Genomic DNA, 25,386 nt, shown 5'->3' with positions numbered 1-25,386 from the left:
GTGGAGGAACTATTAAGGCGATTATACAATACTAATTTTCAAAGTAACCTAAGAAAATGTTGTAATGAGATCGAGCTTAAGCAGTTAATTATAAGCAACAAATTAGAACTTGGGGGAAATCCAAATGAATTAATATTGTACACGGAAGCAATGTTTAGGACTACAAAAAACCTAATACAACGAAAATTACCTGACAGAATTTTTATGACATTAGCAAGAAGCGATATTTTAACAGTACTTAAACTGAAACAATCGGCTCAGCAAGAAGGGCTATACGAAGAAAATTAAAATTTAAAAAAATATAACATGCATGTTAATAAAATTAGAAAGCAACAAGAAACAAATTATACACGTAACCCCTACCCTTACACTAATTTGTACAACACACAACAATTTAATCCTGGCCCAGCTCTTTCAATTCAACCACACCCCAATCAACCCCAAAGAATGGTTCCACAAAATTATAGGTTCCAATCGAATAACAGAAATAATACTTTTGACCAAAATAGGGGAAGTTACCAAGAGTTTCGAAGAAATTTAATTCATAGACAGCAAAATAATACAATGAATCAAAGCCAACAGCCAAGTGGACGATCGGGCTCAGAACCCAACCGATCACAAAAGAGAGTCAGAGAAGGTAATAGTGGACAATCAAGAATGCAAGTAGACGAAAATTATCAACAAAATAAAGAGTACAAAGAAGAAGATGTTTATAATGAAAATGAAAATTTTTCATTGCAAGCCTCGGACCAATTACATACATAGAAATAACTATAAATAATCATAATTATCGTTGCCTCGTCGATACCGGTTCATCAATTAACTTAATGAAAAAGAATTGTCTTAACGGGAGCATACATATAGATCCAACAATTATACGCACTATGACAGGTCATTATGAACTAAATGAATTTGTAAAAGTTGCACCTAATAGTTTATTTTCTCAAGAACAAATATTTTATATTCACGACTTTTCTTCCAATTATGACATACTACTAGGACGAAAGTTACTAGAGGCAAACCAGGCAAATATTGATTATTTAAATAATTGCACTACTATTAGTGGGCGCATTTTTATACACAAAAACCTAAGTTTGAAAAATCCAACACAATGATTTTGAGGCATTGCTTAAATCTAAAAATTATACTGATGAAATAAAGTATGCTGTTCAAAATGAATTAGCAGAGGGAAAAAATTATCGTTTAGAACACTTAAATGAAGAAGAAAAAGTTAAATTATTAAAATCGCCCGAGTCAAAAAGGCACCGGACATCTGCAGCAGCCAACGTAGTGTGGGAGGCAATCCGCCCGTCCACCAACGCGGTAAAAGGTTCGCATGAGCAACGTTGGACTGGACGAAGCTGCTGATGTCGAGCGAAGGGACTCACCGAGTCAACAAGACAGGTATTGATGAGAACAATTCATTTCAATTTAAATTTTTACTCTAGCATCAATACTGTAGGAGCCACAGTTTTGGGCGGTTTGTGGGAGTTTGTGGCAGTCTACTGAAACAAACTTGCGCTGCGTAAGAAGCTCAGGAATCTGCACGCCAAATCTCAATAGCCTAGGTCTCATAGTTTCCGAGATCTCAGCGTTCATCCGGACAGACAGACGGACAGACGGACAGACGGACATGGCTAGATCGACTCGGCTAGTGATCCTGATCAATAATATATATACTTTATGGGGTCGGAAACGCTTCCTTCTGCCTGTTACATACTTTCCGACGAATCTAGTATACTCTTTTACTCTACGAGTAACGGTTCCCGGATGCCCTATATAAGACCGCAGAGTTCTAGGAGTCAATCCAACAAGATCAGTCAGTTAGCAAAGAACCAAGTCAACCAGCAGCACAAGAAAAACAAGTCAAGTCATCGTAAACAGCGCCGTGGGAAGCCTACAAGGAACAAGATCGCTACGTCGAGACGATCGGGATCGGGACTTCAGGGATCTACGAATTGAGATAGAGGTAGCTGAGGTCCAGAGGGCATCACACGGCAAAGTCAATGCGGATCGTTTCTTACTTTGTCGCGACCACACCCTGGCACATCGCCTGGCGGGTCCGTCAGAGTCAAGCGATCGAGTCCTACGACGAGGAACCGTAACTCGAGGGGAAAGTTGCCTAGACCCAGAGTGCCATGCCCGACTGAGCAGAACCTGGCACGAAGGACGGTCGATCGATTTGTGGTTTCAAGAGGCGTTGTCCTGGAGAGCCCAGCGACTAGCAGCAGCAATTGGAATTAGCGAGACGACGACGAGACCAACCGAGCCACCCACCGCTAGAATAGGAAATTCTAAAATTAACCCACTGTTATTCTTTGAGTTCTGTACTTTCTTACAGATCTACGGGCAGTCACGTCATATAAATTTGGTGTGACGAACACACAATCTAATGAATTATTCCTCACATTTGCAGCAGTTACAGTACCTGATTTTTCCGTAATGCAAAAAATGGAATTCTGGAAAAATCGAAGCTTTTACATATACAGTACTTTGGGTGCTATCGAGCAGCGTAGGTCGAAAAATCTAATTTGTGATCTGGCTTTTTTAGCATAGGTCGTATCCCCCTTGAATATTTCGCCGCAAAAATAGTTCAGAAGAAGAGTTCTTCTGCGTCGTCGTCAAGGGCTAAACTTTTTGCGGTGCGACCTTATCCAGGAGCAATACCGATACGCTGAAGACAAGAATTATCGTTTTCCAATAGGGTTTCATGACCTGATGGATTTGAATCTGTTTCCTGTTGGTCATTTTATAGAAAATGAGATTGTTAACGAAGAAGCTGCTCTTGAATAAAAGGTATCTCTTCTCTATCTTCCATTTGATTAAGGCAATCACCATTCAAAGATAAGTTGAAATTATAGAGCTCAGTATTACCGAAGTATCGCACAGCTTCAATTTCTTAAATTCTTTTAAGGTGAACCTGGATCACATGGATCGAATCAAAGGTATGGGGAAGCGCACTTACAATATCAGGTATTGAACTTGGAACATTTACTTCGGCACCTCTTATTCCGCAATGCCCTTTATATCCAAGGGATATAATCGAAAATCGAAGCCATCAGACAGACAGGGGGTAGTATGTAGTATGCTCAAATATCGGGTACACACTGTACCCTTTATATTTTAAATACATTGTAGCATTTAATTAAATCCAATTGTTCCCAGCATTTCGAGTGCGGAGTAATATGACCACAAAAGAATGCAATGGGCAGCCTAAGTGCGGAGTCGGCATGTCCGGCTATGTTGTCGCAGCGATTTGCAGCTGCGCAGTCTAAGGCTTGACCATTTATGTTTTAGACATTTAAGATACAGTCAATAAACGACAATCAAAAGGGCACTACGTGCTCCATCAAAAATCATTATTTTATTTAAAGCCGATTTTTTTTATTAAATGTTGCCATCAACAAACAAAAATATGAAAATAATAATAAAATAAATGGAAAACAAAATAAGCCATCCAATAAAACTCAATAAAAAACAGTTGCTCCCCTTGCGAAGACCAGCACCGGCTACGCCCGAGTCAAAAAGGCACCGGACATCTGCAGCAGCCAACGTAGTGTGAGAGGCAATCCGCCCCGTCCACCAACGCGGTAAAAGGTTCGCATGAGCAACGTTGGACTGGACGAAGCTGCTGATGTCGAGCGAAGGGACTCACCGAGTCAACAAGAAGCTCTAGAGGTGTGTCCAAACGATGGATCACAATAGCTGAGAAAGGGGCACGCCAGGAAAGAAGGAAGACAATCACAAAAAATAGGAAAAGAAGTGGACAAAGGATCAAGCTATTCCAACAAAGAAGATTAAGGATTACTTGTAAGCGGCTTCAACCACTGAAGAGATCAAAGAGCACGAGAAGAACCTGGCCATTCTCGAAAAATTACTTTGCAAACGAGCAAAGTAACGCAACAAAGTAACGCCAATGCCCAAGCTGCCATTAATTTAAAAAACTCTAACTCAAGCTGATGCGCAAAAGCGCTGCTTGAAAAATATTAGCCAACGGTAGACTATTACTAAAGACATGTAACTGGTATCGATTTTTATTTAGTTTAATTATATTTATACCCCAGCGCTACAAGTGCACACTTATAATTATCGCGCTAGTCACATTGAGTTGATACTTATAAAATATTATTATTTTTAAATTATTAAATCAATTTCTTTCACTTTCTTAATTAATATTAATGACTAAAATTAATTTTTATTATTATTTATTTTAAAATTTTTGTTATTTTTTTATTTTTTATTTATGAGTACTGAGATTTTGAAAGATCTTAACCTTTATTATAGAACTGATTTGCGCCCCTAATTGTTTTGTATTGGTGCGGTAGAAAGTTCCATAACCGGAAACCATTTATGCCTCCTCGAACACAGTGTTTGTATTCGGCGGCATATGTAATTTTTGGTTCTATGAGATGTTGCTAAGGTAAGTTTATTGAAAAAATAATTTGGCTCTCCACTCGTCACTATTTTGTAAAAGAATATTTAAGTTCTAAGATCGATCCAGGAGGTCAAATTAAGGTCAAGTGTATTATATATCTTAAGTTAAGCACATAACGAACGATTGAATTAAAAGCAATAGTTAATGTGCGCATATCCCGCGTAGCACAATTTCCAAAAATTTCTATGCCGTAAAAGAGAATGGGCATGAGGATAACTTTGGCGATTAATAAACTAACTTCCTCAGTTAGGAACGATTTAGAGAATGAAAGTTTTCTCAACAGAGCATATGAACGTCCAGTTGCTTTGACTATATGGTTGCTTCATGATAAAGTTTTGTTAAATGTTATCCCCAGACTAACTGCATTCACTTCATAGCTTATTGGCGTATTGTTTATATATAATTTTTGGAGAGAAAGGGTTGAAATTTGCTTTTTACCAATTACCATGCACTTCAAGCCATTTTGCTTTGCCCATTTTTCAATTAGTGACAACATTTTATTACTTACTACGGACACAAGCATGTATTTCAGTTACGGGTCTATTAACATATATTTGGACAACGTCAGCATATAAATGTACTTCACTTTCAGACAGGGTACTAGGGGGATCATTGACATATATAGAAAACCCTTTATTGGGGCCCTTCCCTGGATAAGTTCCGGAGAAAAGATACTTGCGTCCCAGAGACGACTGCTTGATACCTATTCGTTAAAAACGACCTAATAAGACTCGTCGCATTAGTGGAGAAATTTAACATATTCCTAAGCTTTGTACAGCGAATATTAGGATTCACAAAATCAAAAGCCTTACTGTGGTTAGGAGCGTTAAAAAAGTTACGCAGTTCCTGTCCAGTTTTTGTCTTATATCCTCAACAATATTAGTGATTGCAGTCATACAACTCCTTTTCTTACGGAATCCAGATTGTCTTTCATTAAGTAGAGAATTATTGGTTAAGTATAGTTGAATCTGTGAGGACATAAGGTTTTCAAAGACTTTTAATAGAAAAGGTAATATTGAAATAGGCCTATAGTCATTGTTTAGATTAGGAATCGGGAAAATGTTGACGTTTGTCCATATTGTTAGCAGTGTTAAGATTATATGTAACATGGGGCAACATTAAGTGGAGCAAAAGCTTAACAAATTTTGGACTCATATTATCGAGATCTACAACATCGGACTTGGCATGCAGAATACTAGCTAGGACATCACTTTGGTTTATACATATAAAGCTAAAACTAGTATCACAGAGGGGTTGAGTATTCTGGTACGGATTGCATGTTGCTTTAGGTCCATCTATTTCCAAAAACTTGTGGCTTATTAATTCAACGTCCACCTCAGACTATGTCTGCTATTTACATTTTCCAATACCCAACCGTTTTAGTTTGGTCCATCTGTTTTTTGAGTTAACGCAGCTATTAAAATGTATATTATAATGCTCTCTCTTTGCTGATTTGATCGTTTGGTTTACTTTTACCCTAGCCTCTTTGTATTGTTTGCGAGGTTCATCATTTTTATATTTACATTTTCACCGAAGGTAAGCTACATCTCGCTGACGGGTTAGGTTTTTAATTTCACTACTGAACCACGGATTTTGCATTGGCTTAATCACCTTGGTCCTTAGGAGCTCAAACTTGTTAAACAAATACTGGATATTGTTGGTTAAAACCTCTAATTGACAATCTACATGACGAAGATAGTAAATACATGACCAGTCACAACACAAAAATGCTGTTTTTAATTCATTATAGCTTATTTTTTTGTAATCTCTATACGTAAAAGAAAGGTCAAATCGCATGATAAAAATATTAAGTCATTCTGGAGAAGGCTGGTACTGAAACCTGGTCATAATGTATGATTTTGCTATGGTCATTGAAAAGAAATAAGTCATGTAATGTATCACAGTGGCTGCTATATTGCGTGGGCACCTAGGGATTTTAAGTTATCCACGAGATGGCGTTCTGACAATAGGTTGCTGTTGAAATCGCCTGCAAATATAATGTCGGTGTAGTCCAACGAAATGTCTGATACAACATTTATATATGCAACCTAGAAGGGATCTTCCATGGGACTTGTTGAGAATTTCTAATAGAATGTATTCAATAGTACTGTCACTTGGCTTTTTAAGTACCACTTAACATTTCAGCTTCACATTCACGTATATAGCAACACCTCCAGCATGACCGACACGATCGGACCGATAAACATTAAAGCCTTCACAAACAATAGACCAATCACATAGATCATGTACAAGCCGCGTCTTAGACACACATATCACCTCGACATTAGACTGGATGAAAAGAGTCTAAACTCATCAATCTTCTTTAACAGACTTTGTGCATTTTAGGACCATTTTTATAACTACTTATAGTTTTTATCATGGCACTAGCTATGGAACAAGCTTCCCCCTCCTGCAGTGTTGGTATCAATGATTATTAGGGGCGCAATCTCAATATTTAAGGCGTAAGTTATAAATTTCTTAAGGTAAACTATTTTTAAGCCCATTTGAATTAAGAGAATATAAATTATACGCTTAAGACCGAAAGCTAACAGCTTCAGGTCCAGCCGAAGCGTTAGTGAGAGATGTAGAAAGTGGATCAGGCGAATAATTAAAGGACGAAAGTTACTCTATACTGGTAATGCAAAGGCCACCCTCTCTTCGAGTGTAGCGTACGTGAACAAGGCCGCGTAGTGTAAAGACTTTATGCTCTTTTAACAATTGCTCATTAACATAAAGGATCGCTTCTGAATTGAAACCCAGAAACTACAAGCTAAGTTGTTTCTTGTGCTCGCGCCTGTAGAATATGATTTTACCATGCAGCTTGATCTTTTCGCGTGTGTTTAACATTTTAATTATTACTACTGAAGATATCGGTGACTTTTGGTGGTGGAGTCAGCTGGAGATTAAAGCATAGCTTGTGACAGAGCGTTTGAGATCTTCACCTTCGACATAGGGAACTCCATGAACCCTCAGGTCACACGAGCTAGTCTCCCTGCATTGCTTTGCCAGCCTGGCCTCCAGTGCACCCAACCTTTCGCCTGCTGCTTGTAGATTTGCCATATCCCGGTTCAGCGTCTCACCCGCTCACCCATTCGGTCTCTCATGGAGCTAGGAGCGGCAACCTCGCACTCCAACGTCAGGACACGAGCATCCATTTGCTTTACTTCCCCGGAGATTATGTCCAAGCGATCCATAAGGCGACTGAGCATTCGCTGTTCAGCCTCCCGAACGGCCGAATCAATTTTCTCGGTTTGTTCCTCAAAGTGAGTCTTTAGGAGCTCCAGAAGCTGTGGCGAATTTACATCTGAGTTGCGTTCGCTGGCAGTTCCAGAATTGTTGCGGGTACGTTAAGTGGGCGGAGCAGAAGAGCCCATGACTTTTTTAAAGTGTATTTATTGTTTGATTTGATTTAAAGTTAGGTGTATTTGTGTGTTGAGTTTGTATTGTATCTTTCAGATTTAATCTTTAAGATTAAATTGTATGCCAGCTTAGCTTGCAACCACTCGCTGCCTTGCCGACCAACTGCATTATCGACAATAGTGTATAGCTGCCTTATCGGCGGTAGCGTAGCTGATGGAGCAACCTTTTTCTCTCTTGCACTCCGAAGATGCTGCCGATTGCCTCTCACTGAAGGTGCACGCACAACAGCACTTGTTGTTGAGCAAGAATTTATTTCCTGATTTACAGAGTCAACTTTCTTTATTAGCACTAAGTTGTGTTGTCCGCGGATAGAGCTGGTGATCGATTGTAAATGTTATTTTCGGTGGAATATCGTTTATTTAATAGAGCGTTCAATAAAGCGACTGCACACGAGAGAGTATTGAGAATGATATATAGAGTGAACTATTGTAAATCAGTTGCATGCAAGTCAATATCATTTTTTCCATTTCACATATTTATCCTGTGCGATTAGTCAGAACTAAAATACTAAAAAGATATATACATTATAACATTTCTCTTTGAATTATAGAATTCCAAGAACTGTTTGATTTATAATAATTTTTTTTTATGAACTTTCGATTTAAAAAAAAAAAACAAGGAAGAAATCAATAGTCGAGTACCTCGACTATCAGATACCCGTTACTCAGCTAAAGGGACCAAAGGGAAATGGAGATATGCAAGCAGCAAAGCGAGGTTGAAATGCGCCACCTACCGGCGGTAGGCAGACGTAAGCGTTATGGGCGTTAGAGTGGGCGTGGCAATCTAAATCTGAAATCCCAATTCTCTATCTTTGATAGTTTCCGAGATATCCGCGTTCATACTTACGATTTTTTGAAGTTTGTAGGCGGCTTGTGGGCGTTAAAGTGAGCATGGAAAATTTTTTTTTATGTTAATCGATAGGTAACCTTCAGTTCTGCAGTAGGGACGCGGTGACATGGCTCAAGGCAAAAAGCTTTTTTGTTTTTTTTGTGCCTAAAACGCTGTGCCGCTGTTGACGTCAGCAGAGCAGTCGGCGCAGCGTAGAAGACTGCCCACGAAAACGATCGTGCAAAAAAGAGAGGCAGATATTCGGATATTTCCCTCTCTTTCTTGATTTATAATCTGCCTGCACTCCGCGCTCGCAGAGACAAATTTCGGCCGGTCCGTTATTTTTCTTGCGTCTCTCCGTTATGTTCGGCTAGCGACTAATATTTCGGCGGAAAAATTTTCGTGGAGCAGCGACATGTGAATGCCCTAATATTTTAGGAGCATTATTGTGTATCAAAAATATACAACTTATATTGTTTTATAAAAGTAAATTATTTGATTATAGTAAAATTAAGTAATTTGGATTTACTTATAATGTTAGAAACATTAGTAGTATTAGTATTAACATTTTTAAAAAATTCGTATTGTATTTTTTACTGAAGAAGTAAAAATTATATAGTCGGATATATTTCGCCTAAGAAAGGGTATAAGTGCAGTGGCACGCGCCAACAGCGAAGAGAAAACAAAAGAAATCAAGCAAAGGGGTGAGAAGGCTTGGTGCATTCTGTTTGAGTGATTGAAAGGGAAGCATCCATTTTAAGTGTGCGCAGCAGAGTTACTTTAGTCGTCTCTTTAAGTTAATATAATAAAGTCAGGTAAGTGCTACGTTAAGTTTAAGATGTTGTGCATTGATCTTAGTTTAAAGTACGTATATTTTGAAGGTATTCAATAGGTTCCGTTAGCCGAAAGTGGATGACGAAATGTTTTGTGGCAAAAAAAATCCCGCAAAGGGTTTATACACAGCTCTAAAAGGTAAATATACAAATAAACAAGTAAAACGAATTTTTTAATCATATCCCCATTTTTTGGGAGCGTTGGCCAAGGATTCGGAGGACCCGGACAAAGGTTTAAGGAAAGCGATGACCAATGTAAAAAGCCAATAACGTAACATAAAACTAGGCTTACTATAATAATTGTCCTTTAACAGATAACCTAAATAACAATATTTATTTAAAATGAATTTAAAAGTAAGTAAAGATGATGTCAAGCTATGTTTGTCCATGTGTTTACCTAATTCATGTAATGACCTTCAATTAGAACTTGATTGTTTGTATACGTGGTGCATGATTAACATGTTGAATTTGAACTATTCTAAATGTAACTTTATGACCTTTTATCGTTGTAATCCATCTCTGTATTCTTATTCTATCGGAAATAACGCCCTTGAACGTATTTTTTCTGTTCAGGATCTTGGCGTTCTATTTGATCATAAACTTAGTTTTAAAGACCATATATCTACTATAACTAACAAAGCCAGAAGTCTCCTGGCGTTTATGAAGCGTTGGTCAAGGGAGTTTGATGATCCATACACAACAAAGCTTTTGTATGTTTCTCTTGTTCGTCCGTCAATGGAATATTGCTCGTGTATATGGTCACCTCAAATTAGCTGTTACCAAAATATGTTAGAGTCTGTTCAAAAACAATTTCTTTTATTTGCTTTGAGAGGTTTAAACTGGGACACAGGAAGTCGATTGCCCTCTTATCATGCGAGGTTACGCCTGCTGGACTTACCAACCCTGAACCATCGTAGAGAGTGTCATGGAGTTATGTTTTTGCATAAATTAATTAATGGTGATGTTGACTCTCCCTTCCTTCTTAGTTCCCTCAACTGGAATGTACCCTGTAGAACAGTTCGTCGTTTTCGTCCGTTGTCCTTGCCAATTTGTAGATCCAATTATGCTCTTCATGATCCTTTTCGGGTTCTTTGTGACGACTATAAAGCACTGTGTCACGTCTTACTGTTTTATAGCCCTAGTGCAACTAATTATGATAAACTTATGAATTTTCTATTTTCCAATAATGTGTAAATTTTTATGCTTCTAGTCATTCTATGTGAGCATGTATTTTAAACTGTCTATTGTTATGTCGTCTTTTTCCATGTCCGCGATTTCGTTTACTAGCCCAAATCGGTTTGAGGCTCCGCGCGTAACAAGCATTGCTTGGTGTCGTAAGGGCCACTTGTTTGTACTGACCATAGTGCATCAACGTCCAAGATTAAAATAAATTCTATATTTTCATAAGTGAAAACTCATGGAAAAATTCTGATTTTCCCAAGTGCTTTCACTTCATTTCATTTTAAATTTTTACTCTAGCATCAAAACTGTAGGAGCCACAGTTTTGGGCGGTTTGTGGGCGTTAGAGTGTCTGTTTTGGTTTTCAATACAACCAAACTAAAAAAAATGACAAAAAGAATTCGAAAGTCTACAGCACGATTTAATCCCCATACATCCCAGATGTGTTATTATCCACATGGTAAGTAAGGCCACGGCTGTCTATATTCCAAGTAGAATCTAGCATTGCGGGTTCCGCGGTCAATCTGCGGATTCCACCGCTATGCATAGTTCACCAAAAAGTGGTTTTTGACACCCTAGTGTAAACGGCCGTTGCCAAGGTAAAGGGAGATACCACAAAGTTTGAGAGTTTTCTTATCGCCCAGAGTGAGCTAATGTATAGTAAGGCCAATTTGCTTTTTTTATATTATTGTTTTGAAGATTCTTCAAAAAAATTCGGATAACTCATATGATCCTATTAATTTTTACTCTTTACTTGTCCATAAGCTACCACGCGGCATTTTATATCGCAAAAAAATTTATTATTAGTTTCAAGTCGAAAAAAAAGTCAATAGCGAGAGGTGGGATTTCTATAAGAGAGCATTTTTTATTCGTTTACATTGTAAAAATGAAAATTAATGAGAGAAAATATATAAAATAAATTGTATGTTTAAATTTAAGAGTGTCTTAAAATTTGAAAACATACCTTATATAGCTTGTAGGGTTGGAAACGCTTCTACCTGTTACATATTTTTCACCGAATAGAACATAACCTTTTACTCTACAAGCTTTCCTCTACCAGTTGCACACAATAGACTCTCAAGTAACGAGTATAGAAATGAAAATGATCTGATTCATAGTTTTCCCGGAATCGTGTCTACCCCAAACCCAAATTCAAAATATACGACTAAATACGTTAAAGTTCGAAAGTGTTATATTTTAAACTTAACCACGCCACGCCCACTCTAACGCCCATAACGCTTAAATCTGCTACCGCCGATAGGTAGCGCATTTCAATCTCGCTTTGCTGCTTGCATATCTCCATTTCCCTTTGGTCCCTTTAGCTGAGTAACAGGTATCTGATAGTCGAGGTACTCGACTACAGCGTTCTTCCTTGTTCTACTTTAAATACGTCAACAAATACGGAACAACATTTGTCAACATTTCCAAATCAAAAGTTCTTAATCAGGTAAAATACTTTTTTTTTTTTTTTCTTCTATAAGTATTAAGACATTCGATGACATATATTCCCTACCTTTTCACATTTATCCCCTTAACAAATGCAAAGTGTTTTTTAGAATTAAATATGTACCCACTGACCAATAAAAATATACAAAAACAAAACTATATAAACGGTTTTTATTACAGCGATTAGGATTATTTACCAACCATTCTTTTGTCAAGAACGTTCTGTTCAAAGGTGTTCATAAACTAACCACATTCGTTCGGAAACCACTCCCGAAATTTCGGTCACATTTTACGAACGACCGTTCATGAACTGTCAACAAACGGGCTTACGCACTTTTTGACCCCGTTTGGTCTCGATTTTTGAACGTTTCGAACGGATTTTTTTCTGGGTGTAAGCTATGTCTGTACGACAATCACACAGTGGATTACGATAACGGCAACTCATGTTTTGTAGTTATATTTCGATTCAGCTACGAATAGATGTGCTGAGTTAACATATTATAACTAATTCCTCATTAACTCTTTATTGTCCATAAGAGTAAAAGGTATTATGATTATGTTCAACACTAACTTTTAAGTTAAAAATTTAACTAGTTTATCGATAAACCAGAATAGAACCTAACTTAGTCAAGCCAAAGTTTTAATACCGATGGAGAGAGAGAGAGAGAGATACGATTTTCGAATTTCCTCGAGTGATCGCCAATTTGCGTGATCATCAGTATTTTGTCGCCCCTGAGAATTTTCTCTGGCTAGAGCGTTTGCTGCAGTGCCTCCAAATCGTACGCTAGCTCCGCCTCTTGGAGCGTGCATAGGTATTTCGTTAACGGGGCTCTTTTGCTGCCTCGAATTGTACCTATCTTTTATTTACATCCGTTATTCGTAGAGTAAAAGGGTAGAAATAGGTAGAAACAAGCGTCTGTCCGCCTGTCCGTTTAAATACGATTTTGTATACCCTTGCAGGTATAATTATTAAACTTAAAAATACAAAAAATTTTATTCCCAATAGTATAAGATAATATGTCAAAAAACACCGAGGCTATAATTTGATTCATATTATTTTCCCACCAATTTTCCGATCGTTCCTATGGCAGCTATATAACAGCCAGTCGATTAAAGTATATAGTATAAAATGTAAAAATTAAAAGTTGAAAAAAAAAATGTGTGTTCTTAAGTTGGTTAATTGAGTAACGGGTATCTTATAGTCGAGGGATTTGACTAAAGCGTTCTGTCTTGTTTTCTTTGGAGTTATAGTGTAGGAGTGCAGGGTAAAGTGACGAGTAGGGTAAAGTGTTCTTTTATCGTGCCGACTATGTATTTATTTGTTCGTGAGATAGATTTGACTAAAAAGGTGGAGCCAAAATAACAAAAGGTATTAGAAAATTGAACACTAAATCCGTTCAATTTAAACCCAGAACTTAAGCAGCCATTTTTTAGGCGTAAAGTTAAATTTGTATTCCATTATTGTATATTTTCAACATTTCTTGAAAAAAGGTTTTTTGAAGGTGACAATGTCGGAAACAATTTGTATGAAAAAAAGACAAATATGACTGAAATGCACGTTTCTAAGCATTTTCAAAAAATCATTAAAAATACAAGCAAACTGATTTTTGAAAAATTCTTTTTGTAGTTACTATTATTATTGTTTGGAGAAACTTTTTGCATTAACTTTTTGTTTTCAAGACGAGGAAAAAAGTTTAAAAAGTAGCTTTTTACACAAATTCGTCCTTTTAAATAAATACAGAATGGGCTAGGAAAAGTATTGTGTCATTCAAACGGCATTTAAATTACCTTTCCATTGATGCTAAAGTTTATAAGAAGTAAGTTCAACTTATGAGTATATTTAACTTATGTTTCGTCAAAATACTTATGCCGACCAGTGTATATACTTTATGGGGTCGGAAGCGCTTCCTTCTACCTGTTTCATAATTTGCGACGATTCTAGTATACCCTTTTACTCTACGAGTAACGGGTATAGTAATTAAACAAGAACTAAAATCTTAACTAAAACAAACAAGATAAGCTATATACAAACTAAACAACTAAAACCGAAATATACAAAAACCTCACAAGACTGCTGCAAAATCAAAAAAAAACGTAAAAGGTCGTTTAAAAAATCGTTTTGGTTTTCAATAACTAACTTTAATAACTAAAAAAAAATGACAAAAAGAATTCGAAAGTCTACAGCACGATTAAATCCCCATACAGCTCAGATGTGTTATTATCCACATGGTAAGTAAGGCCACGGCTGTCTATATTCCAAGTAGAATTTAGCATTGCGGGTTCCGCGGTCAGTCTGCGGATTCCACCGCTATGCATAGTTCACCAAAAAGTGGTTTTTGACACCCTAGTGTAAACGGCCGTTGAGATACCACAAAGTTTGAGAGATTTCTTATCGCCCAGAGTGAGCAAATGTATAGTAAGGCCAATTTGCTTTTTTTATATTATTGTTTTGAAGATTCTTCAAAACAATTCGGATAACTCATATGATCCTATTAATTTTTACTCACAGTCTACTTACAGTCTACTGAAACAAACTTGCGCTGCGTAAGAAGCTCAGGAATCTGCACGCCAAATCTCAATAGCCTAGCTCTTATAGTTTCCGAGATCTCAGCGTTCATCCGGACGGACAGACAGACGGACAGACGGACATGGCTAGATCGACTCGGCTAGTGATCCTGATCAAGAATATATATACTTTATGGGGTCGGAAAAGCTTCCTTCTGCCTGTTACATACTTTCCGACGAATCTAGTATACCCTTTTACTCTACGTGTAACGGGTATAAAAATAGTTGTTCACAAACTTTCTAAAAGCTGTTTCGAAGCTGTTTGGATAAACAATTTCCATTCATGTTGACAGATATGAACATAAAATAATATCATCCACTTTAACTATTATATTGTAAAAATAAAACATTTCCTTTGTTCATGTTATGTAGGTATAATAAGTGTATCCTTAACTACAATAGCTCGCCTTACACCCCATAATTATTGTTATTAGCTATAATAAAATGTCTAGAAAGAACAAAATATATGAATATCAAAAAACGATATCAAACTAACTATAATTGGGAAAGTAATTGCAATCGCTCCGGCGTAATACAGTAAAAAACAAAAACACTGGGATTATCCCATTTTCTATCACCATAATAAATGTGTATACCCACACCTATATGACCAATTGTATCCTTTGTCCAAAATTTCTGTGACTTTCACTTATAAATTTGTCACCGATAATTTAAATCCCATTAAGCAAACCACCCTTTGCTAACCGTACCATAACCCCAGAGTCAAGTTGGTTACCTACAATAAAGACAGGTGATGTACACACCAGGTCATAAAAAATATAGTTGGGAAAGTATGTTTTATTTGCGAACCATTTATAACTGTTACCAACAACACAAAAACATTTATATATCAATCTTCAGATGTTTTGGTTGTGTGATATTTCTAACGTACAAGTTAACAACTAAGTATAATATTGCACAATGTACTACTGTAGTTATCAATTAGCTTTCCTGAGTAATGCTGATGCGCCACATTTGAGTTCAGCGCTCTGCGCTAAGAACGACCAACAGTGATATGCTGACCCTTCATATTCGAAGTGGAGTGCTGCGCTGTATGGAATGCTGAGTCGGCTTGCCGACCATGACTTTGTGGCGTGATGGATTGCTGCATGGCTATAAGGTTCCTATTGTAAACTCTGATTGCCAGTCTTGTACGAACAATACGACAGTTCACTTGTCTGAATAAATTACATACTCCGGCAAAGCCGTTAGAACATATCTTTTATTATTGACTGAGCTTAATGCCAGCAATAGCGGTAAAGTTTACCGCCAACCTAATCATCGTTCCAGCCCCTGGCCTAGGACGAGATACATCAGGAGCAGCAGCAGGACACAGAGCTGCACCGCGAAGACGCAGGACTACGCGGGACAAACCCTCCGATCTTTATCTGGCGCCCAACTTCAGTTTCGAACCTTGTTAATTGAATCATGTAAGCTCGAGTGGTGATAAAATTTATCGTGATCATAAAACAAACAAGGAAGAACGCTATAGTCGAGTACCTCGACTATCAGATACCCGTTACTCAGCTAAAGGGACGAAAGGGAAATGGAGATAGTAAGCAGCAAAGCGAGATTAATATGCGCCACCAATCGGCTGTAGACAGATTTAAGCGTTATGGGCGTTAGAGTGGGCGTGGCAAATTTTTTTGGGTCAATCGATAGGTATTGACGAGACCAATACAGTTCAGTTAAAATTTTGTATCTGGCATGAAAATTGTGGGCGCCACAGGCTTGGGCGGTTTGTGGGCGTTAGAGTGGGCGTGGAATATTCGCGTAACAAGGCTACGGAATCTAATATCTAATATATCTTTGATAGTTTCCGAGATATCCACGTTCATATTTACGATTTTTTGAAGTTTGTGGGCGGTTTGTGGGCGTAAAAGTGGGCGTGGCAAACTTTTTTTTGGGTCAATCGATAGATATTAATGAGAACAATGCATTTCAGTTAACTTTTTATTATAGCATCAAAACTGTAGGAGCCACAGTTTTGGGCGGTTTGTGGGCGTTAGAGTGGGCGTGGCACTCTACTGAAACAAACTTGCGCTGCGTAAGAAGCTCAGGAATCTGCATGCCAAGTCTCAACAGCCGAGCTCTTATGGTTTCCGAGATCTCGGCGTTCATCCGGACAGACGGACATGGCTAGATCGACTCGGCTAGTGATCCTGATCAAGAATATATATACTTTATGGGGTCGGAAACGCTTCCTTCTGCCTGTTACATACTTTCCAAGGAATCTAGTATACCCTTTTACTCTACGAGTAACGGGTATAAAAACTATATTTGCAGAGTAATTGTTGAATCAATAAATTCGAAAAATTTATCTTGCATACTTTTGTCAGTAGGAAATTTTTATGGAATACTTTTGCGTTTTTTTGCGTTGCATACTTTTGTCAGTAGAAAAATATTTTATTGCATACTCTTGTCAGTAAAATTTTTTTCCATTGCATACCCAAATAATCTTTTTAATTTTTCTTGCTTTGCATACTTTCACCAAAGCAAAGGTTTTTTTTGTGCTTATCCAAAGAAATTAAGTGACCTTTTAGTAAAGTCAATCTCTTGCGCAACCAAAGCTCGCTATTCGACCGATCAGTTGTGATCGGCAATAAAATATTTGTGTGGTGCCAGCCAACAGCCAATGAGTTGGGCAGGTTCCTACAGGGACGTTAAAGTTGAATACGACAGGGACGACAGTTGGGAGGTTAACCAACCATTAGCAGGTGCCCATTCAGAGAACGTCATGGACCCCAATCAGATACAAGCCCTTATTGACAATGCTGTCAGACAGGCGCTGTCGCAACAGCAGTCCCAGTTACAGGCCCAGATTAACGCTTTAGTTACTCAGGTCCAGAATTTACAGGTGGAAACACCTCAAATTGTCACCTATGAATATCAGACCAGATGTCGGATGCGACATTCCGCTAGACATAATCAAGTCAGTCCCTGAGTTCACAGGCACTCAGGATGAATATGTAGCTTGGAGGCAATTAGCCATATACGCATATGAGTTGTTCAAGCCTTACAACGGCAGCAGTGCCCACTACCAAGCTGTTGCCATCATAAGAAACAAAATCAGAGGCACAGCGGGAGCCTTACTTGTCTCACACAACACAGTGTTAAATTTTGATGTCATATTGGCAAGATTAGATTGCACCTACTCGGACAAGACGTCTCTGCGCTTACTAAGACAGGGGCTAGAAATGGTCAGGCAAGGCGACATGCCTTTAATGCAATACTATGACGAAGTCCAAAAAAGCTCACGCTAGTAACCAATAAAATTGTCATGACGCACGAACAAGAGGGTGCCGATTTGCTCAACTCAGAAGTTAGAGCCAACGCCTTGCATGCTTTTATTTCAGGTTTAAAGAAATCTCTCAGATCCGTCGTCTTTCTAGCACAGCCTAAAGACCTCCCTTCTGCGCTGGCTCTGGCTAGAGAGGCAGAGTCTAGTATTGAGTCTAGTATTACGCTAAGGCTGTGGAAGAGCGGGCTCAAGGTACCGAAATCAACAAAAGCCGTTCCTATGGCAAGCCAGGCAGGTATAACAAAGAAGACCAAAATCAGGATAGAAACCCCCATTTTGTCAAGCGCCCAAAGGGCAACTCTTAAGAGCAGACTAACAGGGACAACCAATCGCAGGCCCCACAACCTATGGAGATTGATTCCTCCTTTAAGTTTAGGCAGCGTACCGAGTACAGCAAACGTCAATCTAATGACTCCAACGCCGCGAAGCGACGAAACTCGTCCGATCGTGCGACAGGCCCAAGACGCCAGCGACTCAATAATGTAGTTCAAGAGGACCCAAAAGAAGATAAAGCTAACTACGAAAATGCGGCAAAGGAGGCAGTTGGGGAAATTGAAATTGACAACGAGTTCGCTCCGGATGACGACTCAGTTCATTTTTTAGGGAACACTCCCGGCTGCCGTTCATCGAGCGACGGTTGGCTGGGAGAACATTAAAAATGATAATAGACACTGGTGCGGCAAAAAATTATGTCAAGCCCATAAAGGAGCTAAGGATTCACGGTTCTACCGAAATTAAGCAAAAGTGCTTTATGAACATTTTCAAGCACACGTCACCATTTATTTGTTAGACACTCTCAGCTCGTTCGACGCTATTATAGGCTTCGACTTGTTAACACAGGCCGGGGTTAAGCTGAACTTAGAAAAAAACATTCTGGAATATAGGGGCACCTCCGAAAAACTTCAGTATCATAACTGCGCTGACGTAAATTTCACCGATGTTAATGACATCGTGGTTCCTACCTCCGTTAAGAAAGAGTTTAAGAGTATGATACTAAAAAGAAAAAAAGCTTTTTCAACAGCCAACGAAGCTCTCCCTTTCAACACCGCAGTTATTGCCACAATTCGGACAATAACAAACGAACCGGTGTACTCCAGAGCCTACCCAAACCTTATGGGCGTTTCCGACTTTGTGAACAGTGAATCAAACAAATGCTAAAAGATGGCATTATCAGGCCCACGAGGTCGCCCTACAACAGCCCAACTTGGGTTGTTGACAAGAAAGGTACTGACGCCTATGGTAACCCGAAGAAAAGGTTAGTCATCGATTTCAGGAAACTGAACGAACAGACTATTCCAGACCGTTACCCAATGTCCAGCATTCCCATGATTCTAGCGAACCTTGGGAAAGCGCAATTTTTTACTACCCTAGATTTAAAATCAGGGTATCACCAGAATTTTCCTGGCAAAGCACGATCGCGAAAAGACATCATTCTCAGTTAACAGCGGCAAATACGAATTTTGCCGTCTGCCGTTCGGCCTAAAAAATGCAAGCAGCATTTTTCAAAGGGCGTTGGACGATGTTCTCAGGGAACATATTGGAAAAATATGCTACGTCTAAATAGATGACGTCATAATTTTTTCAAACAATGAGGCAGACCATGTTCGCCACATTGATGCTGTACTCAAGTGTCTAATCGATGCTAGCATGAGACTAAGCCAAGAGAAGACTAGTTTCTTCAAAGACAGCGTAGAATACCTAGGCTTCATTGTAAGCGAGGACGGAGCAAAATCCGACCCTAAAGAGGTAAAAGCCATTCGAGAATACCCTGAACCCAAAAATGTGTACAGTGTCAGATCTTTCATAGGACTAGCAAGTTACTACAGGGTTTTTATTAGGGACTTTGCTACTATAGCTCGGCCAATAACAGACATACCAAAAGGCGAAAATGGTTCGGTCAGTAAACACATGTCAAAGAAAATCCTTGTCGAGTTCAATGAAACGCAACGTAATGCGTTCGAGCGACTTCGCAACATTTTGGCATCAGAAGATGTTGTACTTATGTACCCAGATTTTAAAAAGCCTTTTGGCCTTACTACTGATGCTTCGGCTAGCGGTACTATCTCAAGAGGGTAGACCAATAACAATGATTTCCCGTACACTAAAACAGGCAGAGTTAAACTACGCCACTAATGAGAGAGAATTGTTAGCTATTGTTTGGGCTTTGGGAAAATTGCAGAATTTTCTGTATGGGTCCAGGGAAATTAACATTTTCACTGATCACCAGCCGCTTACATTCGCGGTAGCTTACAAGAACACAAACGCCAAAATAAAAAGATGGAAGGCGTACATAGACCAGCACAATGCCAAAGTTTTCTACAAGCCAGGCAAAGAAAATGTTCTTGATGATGCCTTGTCCAGACAAAATCTTAACGCTCTGCAAGATGAGCCTAAGCCGGTCGCTGCGACCGTTCACAGCGAAATCTCTCTGACCTATACAATCGAGGCTACCGACAAGCCACTAAACTGCTTTAGGAACCAGAAGCACGTTTGCCGTTAAATCGGAATCTGGTGATGTTTCGCAGCAAAACTCGTCATTTTATCAATTTCACCGACAAAGGCAGCATTTTAAAGTCTCTTAAAGAGCGCGTGAACACAGACGTCGTTAACGCTGTGCACTGCGACCTGCCTACCTTAGCAAGTTTTCAGCACGAGCTAATCTCCCACTTCCCAAACACCCAATTTCGGTACTGCAAAAATTTGGTGCTAGATATAACTGATAAAAATGATCAGTTAGAGCCTATCACAGCTGAGCACAATCGTGCGCACAGAGCGGCACAGGAAAATGTGAAACAAGTCCTTCGCGACTATTATTTTCCTAATATGAACAACTTAGCCAAGGAAGTGGTTACAAACTGACAAGTCTGTACCAAAGCAAAGTGGAAGCAGTCCTCGGAACGGCTGTCCTTATTAAGGGGAGGGTGGTCCACAAGGACAACTTCAAATAGGTGGTCTTCTACAATTAGTTAGTAAGTCAATTTAAGAAAGTTTAAACACCCTATCTTACGCTATGCTTGGATTTCAGGTGTGCCCTCACATTTCTAATCTCCCTGGCAGCGGCCAATGCACGGATCACCGACTCTTCACACGCTGACTACATCCCGGTAATAGACGGTGAGGTGTTAGTGTTCGAACAAAGAGATTATTTGAGACACTCAGTAACCTCTCTGAGTATAGCAATATGATAGATGAAACAGAAAAATTGTCCGATTCCTTTCCGCACTCGCATATGCGTAAGTTGCTAGACGTCGATACAGACCATCTAAGAACCCTTTTGTCCGTTCTCAAAATACACCATTGAGTTGCTAGAAGCTTAGACTTCTTGGGTACTGCACTAAAGGTGGTTGCAGGCACACCTGATGCAGCAGATTTCTTGAAGATCGGAATCACCGAGTCGCAACTAGTAGAGTCCAATTCTAGACAGATTGCCATAAATTCCGAAACTCAGAAACAGATAAACAAACTAACGGACACCATCAACAATATTATAAAACCCCGTAAGAACGATTTGGTTGACACCCCACATCTATTCGAAGCACTTTTGGCAAGAAATAGGATGCTAAGCACAGAAATTCAAAATTTAATTCTCACTATTACTTTGGCAAAATCCAACATTGTAAACCCTACTATTCTTGATCACTCTGATTTGAAATCACTAATCGAACAAGACATTCCAATAGTTAGTTTGATAGAAGCTTCTAAAATAAGAGTCCTTCAGTCCGAAAACATAGTTCATATATCAATAGCCTTTCCAAAAGTCAAATTCAGATGTAAGAAGGTCTCCGTCTACCCTGTGTCTCACCAACAAGTCGTCCTACGTCTCGACGAAAACACACTGGCTGAATGTGAAGAGGATACGTTCGTGATCACAGAATGCACTGAGACCACACACAAAACCTTTTGCGAACGGTCTCGACAAGAAACCTGTGCGCGTTCGCTCCACGCAGGAAACACTGCCCATTGCTACACTCAACCTAGCCACCTGAGGGCGATAATGCCCGCAGATGACGGCGTCGTAATTATCAATGAAGCGACAGCCCGCATCCAAATAGACAATGGCGCAGAAGTGTTCGCGTCTGGAACGCACCTGGTAACGTTCGAAAACTCTACAATAATCAATGGCACCAAATTTGTGAACTTGCGAAAGATGCAAAGCAAGCAGCCTGGCATTGTTAGGTCACCGCTACTGAACATCATCGGCCACAACCCAGTTTTAAGCATACCTTTTCTTCACCAGATGAACAACGAAAATTTGCGATTGGTAGTTAACAACTAAGTATAATATTGCACAATGTATTACTCTAGTTATCAATTAGCTTTCCTGAGTAATGCTGATGCGCCACATTTGAGTTCAGCGCTCTGCGCTAAGAACGGTGATATGCTGACACTTCATATTCGAAGTGAAGTGCTGCGCTGTATGGAATGCTGAGTCGGCTTGCCGACCATGACTTTGTGGCGTGATGCATTGCTGCTTGGCTTTAAGGTAAACTCTGATTGCCAGTCTTGTACGAACAATACGACAGTCCTTTTGTCTGAATAAATTACATACTCCGGCAAAGCCGTTAAAACATATCTTTTATTATTGACTGAGCTTAGGGCCAGCAATAGCGGTAAAGTTTACCGCCAACCTTATCATCGTTCCAGCCCCTGGCCTAGGACGAGATACATCAGGAGCAGCAGCAGGACACAGAGCTGCACCGCGAAGACGCAGGACTACACGGGACAAACTCTCCGATCTTTATCTTACACAGCAAACACATTAAAAATCAGAGTGTAAGTTTTTACTTCACATCGAAAGTCGTCTAGTGATCAAGAATTTTTGATCATTCTTAACAAAAGACTATAACAGCTCGTAGAAGTTAATAACAACTAGTAACCTAAGCTAACATCTAGTGAACAACTTGTATACATTTACTAAACATATAGAAACCAGATACTAAGCAGCTAGTAACCAGCTAATAACATCTAGTAAACAACTTGTATACATCTACTTAACAGTAACCAGCTAATAATAACTGGTAAGCAACTAGCAGACATCTACTAAATAAATAGTAACCATCTATTAATAGCTCATAACAGTTAACAACATCTAGTAGTCAAAGTCCAAGCAGCCATCATGAATTACGAAATTCAGATGAGTATTGTTATTAAAGAGTTTATTAAACTTATTCAAAATCTTAGACAATGATGCCTAACTCATACAAATAGTATACAAATAGAATAGAACTAGAAAACTTGAGCTAGAAAATTAGCTGGCAAAAAATAACAGATATTACCAGGTCACACCACCTCTATCATACACTTGAATTATAAATTAAATTAAAAGACGCTCCTATGTTAGCTAAAGATGCCTTCGAAATATGTTATAATGTTTAAGAATAATCCAACATCTGAGAAACATTAAATTGTGAGAATTTTTTTACATCTATCTATGGGAACCCAGCGAAAATATGCGTTTGGAACGAAAGTTAGCAACCCATATATTTCTTACAGAGTAAGGAGTCAGAACATCAAATATTTAAAAATGTATATAATATATATTTAATTATGAATTAAATGAAATATGTTTATAATAATAAAATAATATTAAATGATCCTACAAAATTTGTTTCTGACTGAACAAATGAATGGTTTAAGAATAATCCAACATCTGAGAAACATTAAATTGTGAGAATTATTATACCCGTTACTCGTAGAGTAAAAGGGTATACTAGATTCGACGGATATTCTTGATCAGGATGACTAGCCGAGTCGATCTAGTCATGTCCGTCTGTCCGTCTGTCAGTCTGACCGTCTGTCCGTATGAACGCTGAGATCTCGGAAACTATAAGAGCTTCAATACTGGGATTAGGTATGCAGATTCCTGAGATTCCTGCGCAGCGCAAGTTTGTTTGAGCAGAGTTTCACGGCCACTCTAACGCCCACAAACCGCCCAAAACTGTAGCTCCTACAGTTTTGATGCTAGAATAAAAATGTATTGTTCTCATCAATAACTATCGATTGACCAAAAAAAAAAGTTTGCCACGCCTACTTTAACGCCCACAAACCGCCCACAAACTTTAAAAAATCGTAAGTATGAACGTGGATATCTAGAAAACTATCCAAAGATAGAGAATTGGGATCTCAGACTTAGATTCCGTAGCCTTGTACGCAGCGAATATGCCACGCCCACTCTAACGCCCACAAACCGCCCAAACCTGTGGCGCCTCGTCAAAACCTATCGATTGAGCCAAAAAAAAATTTGCCACGCCCACTCTAACGCCCATAACGCTTAAATCTGTCTACCGCCGGTAGGTGGCGCATCTCAGTCTCGCTTTGCTGCTTGCATATCTCCATTTCCCTTTGGTCCCTTAAGCTGAGTAACGGGTATCTGATAGTCGAGGAACTCGACTATAGCGTTCTCCCTTGTTTTACATCTAACTATGGGAACCAAGCGAAAATATGCGTTTGGAACGAAGGTTAGCAACCAATATATTTCTTACAGAGTGAGGAGTCAGAAAATAATTATATAAAAATATATTTAATATATATTTAATTAGGAATTAAATGAATTTGTTTACAATAATAAAATAAATAAAATAATATTAAATGATTCTACAAAGTTTCTATCTGACTATAATTAAAGCTACAAGTAAGAATGAAGGGAAAGTATTTTGTCCAATGAGCTACGTCGGCTATTTGCGAGTTGTTGCACGGTCGTAACTTCATCCCTTATCAATGGTCTTGAGATGTATGATCTTATCAGAAGTCCTGCTCCTTAGGTCTTGGGCATGTGACTTTAATGACGGTCGGGTAATTATAGTTCACGGTAAAATGGTTTGTATGCTTTGATAATTCTTAATAAGAGACTATTACAACTCATAACACTTGTTATCAGTAAGTTACCATCTAAAACCAAGTACTTTACAGATACTATACAAATAATAATCATCCAAAACCAAGTACTTTACAGGTACTATACACAAAGTAACCATCCAAAAACAAGACTAAACAGAAAGTAACAATCAAAATACTGCTAGGTAACAACTAAACACAACGTTTTCAACGAGTCAAGTCCATGTCAATATGAGTACTACCCTTAAAAATTTTATATCTCTGGATAATCTTCAAAGTCAAAATCTATTAAATTCTGGATGGAGCAGTGGAGACGAGGGACACCACTTCAACTTTTCTGTACCATTAAAATTTTGTTGAGATTTGCTGAGGATTGTAAAAAAAGTTTTGTTAAAATGTAAACATGAACTAGTGTTGATGCTAACTAAGAATCTTGGTGATGTGGTTGACCCAGAAATGAACAATACTTTAAGCTGGAAATGACGAATATAACCTGGAAAATTCCCCATGTAACTCCGAGCGATTTTGCAAAAATTAAGATGTAT

This window comes from Drosophila subpulchrella, unplaced genomic scaffold (genome assembly GCF_014743375.2).
Source record: "Drosophila subpulchrella strain 33 F10 #4 breed RU33 unplaced genomic scaffold, RU_Dsub_v1.1 Primary Assembly Seq429, whole genome shotgun sequence".
Classification (NCBI taxonomy): Eukaryota; Metazoa; Arthropoda; class Insecta; order Diptera; family Drosophilidae; genus Drosophila; species Drosophila subpulchrella.
The sequence above is the reverse complement of the archived record's forward strand: the minus strand, read 5'-3'. Positions refer to the sequence as shown.